The sequence below is a fragment of the Oncorhynchus mykiss genome, chromosome 19 (genome assembly GCF_057628025.1).
Source record: "Oncorhynchus mykiss isolate SJ-2025 chromosome 19, ASM5762802v1, whole genome shotgun sequence".
NCBI classification, from domain to species: Eukaryota; Metazoa; Chordata; class Actinopteri; order Salmoniformes; family Salmonidae; genus Oncorhynchus; species Oncorhynchus mykiss.
In genome coordinates, this window is record NC_143040.1 from 25,349,297 (window position 1) to 25,357,662 (window position 8,366).

The following is an 8,366-nucleotide window of genomic DNA, read 5'->3' on the forward strand; positions in this document are numbered from 1 at the left end:
TCCGAACTGGTCATGTGTGCACCTCAGCCAAGCTCAAGGTCCTAAACGATATCATATACGCCATCGACAATACTGTGCAGCCGTATTCATCGACCTGGCCAGGGCTTTCGACTCTGTCAATCACCGCATTCTTATCGGCAGACTCAACAGCCTTGGTTTCTCAAATGACTGCTTCGCCTGGTTCACCAACCACTTCTCAGACAGAGTTCAGTGTGTCAAATCCGAGGGCCTGTTGTCCGGACCTCTGTCAGTCTCTATGGGGGTGCCACAGGGTTCAATTCTCGGGACGACTCTTTTCTCTGTATACATCAATGATGTCGCGCTTGCTGCTAGTGATTCTCAGATCCACCTCTATGCAGACGACACCATCCTGTATACCTCTGGCCCTTCTTTGGACACTGTGTTAACTAACCTCCAAACGAGCTTCTTTGCCATACAACTCTCCTTCCGTGGCCTCAAACTGCTCTTAAAATGCAAGTAAAACTAAATGCATGTTCTTCAACCGATCGCTGCCCGCACCTGCCCGCCCGTCTAGCATCACTACTCTGGATGGTTCTGATTTATAATATGTGGACAACTACAAATACTAGGTGTCTGGTCAGGCTGTAAACTCTCCGTCCAGACTCACATTAAGCATCTCCAATCCAAAATTAAATCTAGAATCGGCTTCCTATTTCACAACAAAGCATCCTTCACTCACACTGCCAAACATACCCTCGTAAAACTGACTATCCTACCGATCCATGACTTTGGCGATGTCATTTACAAAATAGCCTCCAACACTCAGCAAATTGGATGCAGTCTATCACAGTGCCATCCATTTTCTCACCAAAGCCCCATATACTACCCACCACTGTGACCTGTATGCTCTCGTTGGCTGGCCATCGCTACATATTCGTCGCCAGACCCACTAGCTCCAGGTCATCTATAAGTCTTTGCTAGGTAATGCCCTGCCTTATCTCAGCTCACTGGTCACCATAGCATCACCCACCCGTAGCACACGCTCCAGCAGGTATATTTCACTGGTCAGCCCCAAAGCCAATTGCTTCTTTGGCCGCCTTTCCTTCCAGTTCTCTGCTGCCAATGACTGGAAACGACTTGCAAAAATCACTGAAGCTGGAGACTCATATCTCCCTCACTAACTTTAAACATCAGCTGTCAGAGCAGCTTACAGATCATTGCACCTGTACGTAGCCCAACGGTAAATAGCCCACCTAACTATCTCATCCCCATATCGTTATTTATTTTTTTGCTCCTTTGCACCCCAGTACCTCTACTTGCACATTCCTCTTCTGCACATCTATCACTCCAGTGTTTAATTGCTAAATTGTAAATATTTTGCCACTATGGCCTATTTATTGCCTTACCCCCCTAATCTTACCTCATTTTCACACACTTTATATAGACTTTTCTATTGTTATATTGATTGTACGTTTGTTTATTCCATGTGTAGTTCTGTGTTGTTGTTTGTGTCACACGGCTTTGCTTTATCTTGCCCAGATCGCAGTTGTAAATGAGAATTTGTTCTCATCTGGCCTACCTGGTTAAATAAAGGGGAAATAAAGGGGTAAACCATGGAACTACATCACTGCAACATGTATTTCATAATCTTTGGCTAAGAAAAGTAGGGTTGTGTCTCAAGCGGCACCCTGTTCCCTATATAGTGCACCACATTTGACCAGGGCCCATAGGGCTAGGGTTCTATTTAGGACACAACCTCACTTTCCTGTCAGTGGACCTGTCAACCTCATAATAAGCAGTGAGAGACTGTGAGATGGGGCACTCTCACTGTCTATCCACCACAGGAGGTTGGTGATACCTTAATTGGGGAGAACGGGATCGTGGTAATTACTGGAGTGGAATCCATGGAATGGTATCAAATATATATCTAACACTTGTTTTCCATGTGTTTGATGCTATTCCATTTTCTCAGTTCCGGCCATTATTATGAGCCGTTCTCCTCTCAGCAGCCTCCACTGTCTATCCACTGACAACATGGCTGGAAAAGTAGTGATGCTGCTGAGTGTTATGCGCCACGTCGCCTTTGAAGGTCAAGTAAGTAAGCCTGTTTTCTGTGTGATATCTTAGGGTTTCATTTAATTTAATTTAATCGAATACTCAAAGAAAGCATTGATTAAACCATGGCGTATTCCAGTAACTGTGAGAAAGTCTTGATTCAGCCATCTGCTGGAGTCAAGGGATGATGAAACTTTGTTTAAACTATAATGGCTAGGTGGCCAGATGATATACCAGTTGTAATGTACAGCCCATGAGATAATGGGTAGATGTGTATGATGTTGTCTTAAACCGTCATGGGTTGACATTGCATTTCACTACACCGGCAATAACATCTGTTCAAATCAAATCAAATTTTATTTGTCACATACACATGGTTAGCAGATGTTAATGCGAGTGTAGCGAAATGCTTGTGCTTCTAGTTCCGACAATGCAGTAATACATCTGTTGAATATGTGTATGTGACCAATATAATTTGATTTGATTTGATTGTGATAACATTCTTGAGGCGATCTGGAAAAACATTTTAATATACTGTTTGTTTGCTTCCGGCGCAAAGGAAGCGAACTCTGGATTTCACAGAAAGGTGAGGCTGATCTTGTCATGTTTAATGTATACTACCGTTGAAAAGTTTGGGGTCACTTAGAAATGTCCTTGTTTTCCATGAAAACATACATGAAATTAGTTGCAAAAGGAATAATAAATATAGTCAAGACGTTGACAAGGTTAAAAATAATGATTTAAATATATATATTTTAAATTAAACTATAATTGTGTCCTTCAAACTTTGCTTTCATCAAATAATTCTCCATATGCAGCAATTACAGCCCTGCAGACCTTTGGCATTCTAATTTGTTGAGGTAATCTGAAGAGATTTCGCCCCATGCTTCCTGAAGCACCTCCCACAAGTTGGATTCGCTTGATGGGCACTTCATACGGTCAAGCTGCTCCCATAACAGCTCAATAGGGTTGAGATCCGGTGACTGTGCTGGCCACTCCATTATAGACAGAATACCAGCTGACTCCTTCTTCCCTAAATAGTTATTGCATAGTTTGGAGCTGTGCATTGGGGCATTGTCCTGTTATAGGAGGAAATTGGTTCCAATTAAGCAGGGTATGGCATGGCGTTGCAAAATGGAGTGATAGCCTTCCTTCTTCAAGATCCCTTTTACCCTGTACAAATCTCCCACTTTACCACCACCAAAGAACCCTCATACCATCACTTTGCCTCCACCATGCTTGACAGATGGCGGCAAGAACTCCTCCAGCATCTTTTCATTTTTTCTGCGTCTCATGAATCTTCTTCTTTGTGATCCGAACACCTCAAACTTAGATTCGTCTGTCCATAACACTTTTTTCCCATCTTCCACTGTTCAATGTCTGTGTTCTTGTGCCCATCTTAATATTTTATTTTTATTGGCCAGTCTGACATATGGCTTTTGTAACTCCGCAATGAAGCCCAGCATCTCAGAGTCGCCTCTTCACTGTTGACGTTAAGACTGGTGTTTTGCGGGTACTATTTAATGAAGCTGCCAGTTGAGGACTTGTGGGGCATCTGTTTCTCGAACTAGACACTCTAATGTACTTGTCCTCTTGCTCAGTTGTGCACGGGGCCTCCCACTCCTCTTTCTATTCTGGTTAGAGCCAGTTTGTGCTGTTCTGTGAAGGGAGTAGTGCACAGCGTTGTACGAGATCTTCAGTTTCTTGGCAATTTCTCGCATGGAATAGCCTTCAATTGTCAGAACAAGAATAGACAGTTTCAGAAGAAAGTCCTTTGTTTCTGGCCATTTTGAGCCTGTAATCGAACCCGCAAATGCTGATGCTCCAGATACTCAACTAGTCTAAAGAAGGCCAGTTTTATTGCTTCTTTAATCAGGACAACAGTTTTCAGCTGTGCTAACATAATTGCAAAAGGGCTTTCTAATGATCAATTAGCCTTTTAAAACGATAAACTTGGATTAGCTAACACAACCTTCCATTGGAACACAGGAGTGATGGTTGGTGAAAATGGGCCTCTGTATGCCTATGTAGATATTCCATAAAAAAACAGCTACAATAGTAATTTACAACATTAACAATGTCCACACTGTATTTCTGATCAATTTGATGTTATTTAAAGGGACAAAAATTTCATTTTCTTTTAAAAACAAGGACATTTCTAAGTGACCCCAAACCTTTGAACGGTAGTATGTGCTGCTTCTTAAACCAAAACCGTCTGTGATTTCAGCTTCGGGTGATGTTTCCCCTATGTACAGATCTAAACTCTTCGAAAAAAGGCTTCCAAAAGGGTTCTTCGGCTGTCCCCATAGGAGAATCCTTTTTGGTTCCAGGTAGAACCCTTTTGGGTTCAATGTTGAAAGGGTGGAAAGGGTTCTACATCAACCCAAAAATATTTTACCTGAAAGCAAAAGGGTTTTACCTGGAACAGAAAAGGTTTCCTATGGGGAATTTTCCTATGGGGAATGTTTAAGAACCCTTTTAGGTTCTAGATAGCACCTTTTGCATGCTGATGCCAGCTCGTCTGTGAATCGCAAAGCGCATGGTATTTTAACGTCTTAGTTGGCGCACAACCTGAACTCTCAACATGTTCCAGGGAGTCCGTGTGCTACTCACATATCCGTCGGTAATCAGGCAAATTAAATACATGTATTATGGATATTATGGATTTCAGATGACTGGGAATACAGATATGCATCTGTTGGTCACAGATACCTTTGAAAAAAAGTATGGGCATGGATCAGTCAGTATTTGGCGTGACCACCATCTGCCTCATGCAGCGCGATACATCTCCTTTGCAAAGAGTTGATCAGGCTGTTGATTGTGGCCTGTGGAATGTTGTCCCACTCCTCTTCAATGGCTGTGCGAAGTTTCAGGATATTGACGGGACCCAGAACACACTGTGATGCACGTCGATCCAGAGAATCCAAAACATGCTCAATGGGTGACCTGTCTGGTAAGTATGCAGGCCATGGAAGAACTGGGAAATGTTCAGCTTCCAGGAATTGTTTACAGTTCCTTGCGACATGAAGCCATGCATTATCATGTTGAAATATGAGGTGATGGCGGCAGATGAATGGAACGACAATGGGCCTCAGGGTCTCGTCACGGTATCTCTGTGCATTCAAATTGCCATTGATAAAATGCAATTTTGTTCATTGTCCGTAGCTTATGCCTGCCCATACCATAACCCCACCTTCCCCATGGAGCACTCTGTTCACAACGTTGACATCAGCAAACTGCTCACCCACACGATTTCATCTGCCATCTGTCCGGTACGGTTGAAACCGGGATTCATCCATGAAGAGCACACTTCTCCAGTGTGCCAGTGGCCATCAAACATTAGCATTTGCCCACTGAAGTCAGTTACAACGCCAAACTGCAGTCAGGTCAAAACCCTGACAGTTTGAGCAGAAATTCTTTGGTTGTGCAAACCCACAGTTTCATCAGCTGTCCTTGTGGCTGGTCTCATACGATCCCGCAGGTGAAAAGTCAGATGTGGAGATCCTGGGTTGGCTTGGTTATATGTGGTCTGCTGTTGTGAGGCCTATTGGACGTACTGCCAAATTTTCTAAAACGACGTTGGAGACGGCTTATGGTAGAGAAATGAACATTAAATTCTCTGGCAACAGCTCTGGTGGACATTCTTGCAGTCACAGCATGCCAATTGCACGCTCCCTCAAAACTTGAGACATCTGTGGCATTGTGTTGCGTGACAGAACTGCACATTTTAGGATGGCCTTGATATGCCACACCTGTCAGGTGGATGGATTATCTTGCCAAAGGAGAAATGCTCACTAAGAAGGATGCAAACAAAGTTGTGCACAACATTTTTGAGAAATACGATTTTTGCTCGTATGGAAAATGTTTGGAATCTTTTATTTCAGCTCATGAAACATGGGATCAACATTTTACATGTTGTGTTTATATTTTAGTTTTGGGAGACTGTAACGATGTGCGCTGAGAGTCAGGAAGCAAGTTCAGGGGGTGAGTGTTTTAATAAATAAACACAACATAACACAAAAATAAGAGACACGAACAACGCACAGAATTGACACAGGAACAGAAACAATGACGCCTGAGGAAGGAACCAAAGGGAGTGACATATATCGGGAAGGTAATCAGGGAAGTGATGGAGTCCAATGACGCGCAGGTGCGTGTAATGATGGTGACAGGTGTGTGCCATAACGAGCAGCCTGGTGACCTAGAGGCCGGAGAGGGAACACATATGACAGATACAATGTTAATGCCAAAAATCACTACATCCAAGCAACCACTGTTGCTTGTGCTCTAGCTGTTGCCAAGCTAGTGCTAGCTAGCAAATGGCTAGCTATCAGCTAGCTAGTAAGTAGCGCTAGTTAATCAGTGTCTAGCTAGTAGTGCTAGCTAGCTGGTACTCCTAGCAAAGATACTGATAACTAACTCCATTTGTCTAATGTTTGTACCCTGTTTTGTGCTGCTACCATGTTGTGCTGCTGCCATGTTGTGTTGATACCATGTTGTTGTCATGTTGTGTTGCTACCATACCCGTGTTGTCATGTGTTGCTGCCATGCTATGTTGCAGACTTAGGTCTCTCTTTATGTGGTGTTGTCTCTCTTGTCGTGATGTGTGTTTTGTCCTATATTTTTATTTCATTTATTTTAAATTTAAATCCCAGCCCCCTTCTCCACAGGAGGCCGTTTGCCTTTTGGTAGGCCGTCATTCTAAATAAGAATTTGTTCTTAACTTGCCTAGTTAAATAAAGGTTAAATAAAATAAAAATTGTGTGTACTACTACTTACTCTAATTCAAAATGTAAAACAGAGAAATATTAATGATGTCTTTTTGTAGGCACTAACTCCACCATGGTTGAAAAGTGGCGGAAATGCCCTTTAATCATTAGCTGGGAAAAACACAAAACCCAATATCAGCGTCTAGAGGCAACAGGCAACTTCACCCTTTTCTGTGAATTCAGTGGAATGAAATATTCAGAATGTGGCAGCAGATAGAATTGTAATCAATAGCCAAGTGGTGGTGGAAACGTCTTTAAGCGTAAATATTGACATAATAACCATAATATCAAAGTAAACTTGAAGTCACGCAATGATATGGTGTGTGGTACTCCCACTACAACTCGGGAAAGCATGCAGATTATTAGGATACAGATTAAATCAATTATGAACATCACAGGATTGTGAAAGTGCAAGATGACCTTGATGCTCCTTTCCAATACCTATCGAGTGTCTTATTTTGGTGACATGATGATCAATGCTTGACTGCCGTTTGACAAATAAAATTATTCTTGCTCTTATCCATAGTAATCTCATCATATAGACTAGTGTCACGCCCTGGCCTTAGTATTTTGTGTTTTCTTTATTATTGTGGTTAGGCCAGGGTGTGACATGGGTGATTATGTGTTTGTCTTGTCTAGGGGTTTTGTAGTTTATGGGATTGTGTTTAGTTAAGTATTCTAGGTAAGTCTATGGTTGCCGGGAGTGGTTCTCAATCAGAGGCAGGTGGTTATCGTTGTCTCTGATTGGGAACCATATTTAGGCAGTCATATTCTTTAGGTCTCTTGTGGGTGTTTGTTCCTGTCTCTGTGTTTTGCACCAGTTAGGACTGTTTTCGATTTTCCACGGTTTCTTGTTTTGTATATTGTTCACGTTATCATCTTTATTAAAGATGTTTATAAATAACCACGCTGCGTTTTGGTCCGCCTCTCTTTCACCAGAAGAAAACCGTAACAACTAGCCTACCCATACAGACTACCCGCAAGCTGTTGTCTAGGCACATTTGCTATTTAATGCAATAGTTTGTGACAAAACTATCGGTAGAGTTGAACATGCGATGTAAACACATTGAACTTGTGTGCACTACGTCATCACTTACTGAATTTGATCTGAAACAAGTCCGTGTGGTGGAAACACACCACTGGTGGGAAAATGTGCTTCTTTTCTTTATGCAGATTTTAGAATATTTAGAACCTGTCGCCAATTGGATGGAAACCTTAATGACACACAGATACTACAGATGTAGGATCTTAATTTGAGCTAGTTTTGCTACAGCAGGAAAAAAAATCCTGCAGCAGCAGGAAATGTGAATTATGTGGATTATCCTGAATGGACATTTTTGTAGGGGTTGGCACATTTTTGAAATTACAAACTTTAGAAGCCTTTTTAAAACTTGAATACACTACAAGTTTGCATTTCCTGGAAAATTCAGCAACAAAATAGTGATCAAATTAAGATCCTAAATCTGTCCCCCCCCATTCCTTTCTCTACAGGGAGACCAGAATGGACCTCTTGGTCATGGAGGAGAGCTGCTAAGGGGTTCTGATACCAAACAAATTACATCATCATGACCAGATATTAAA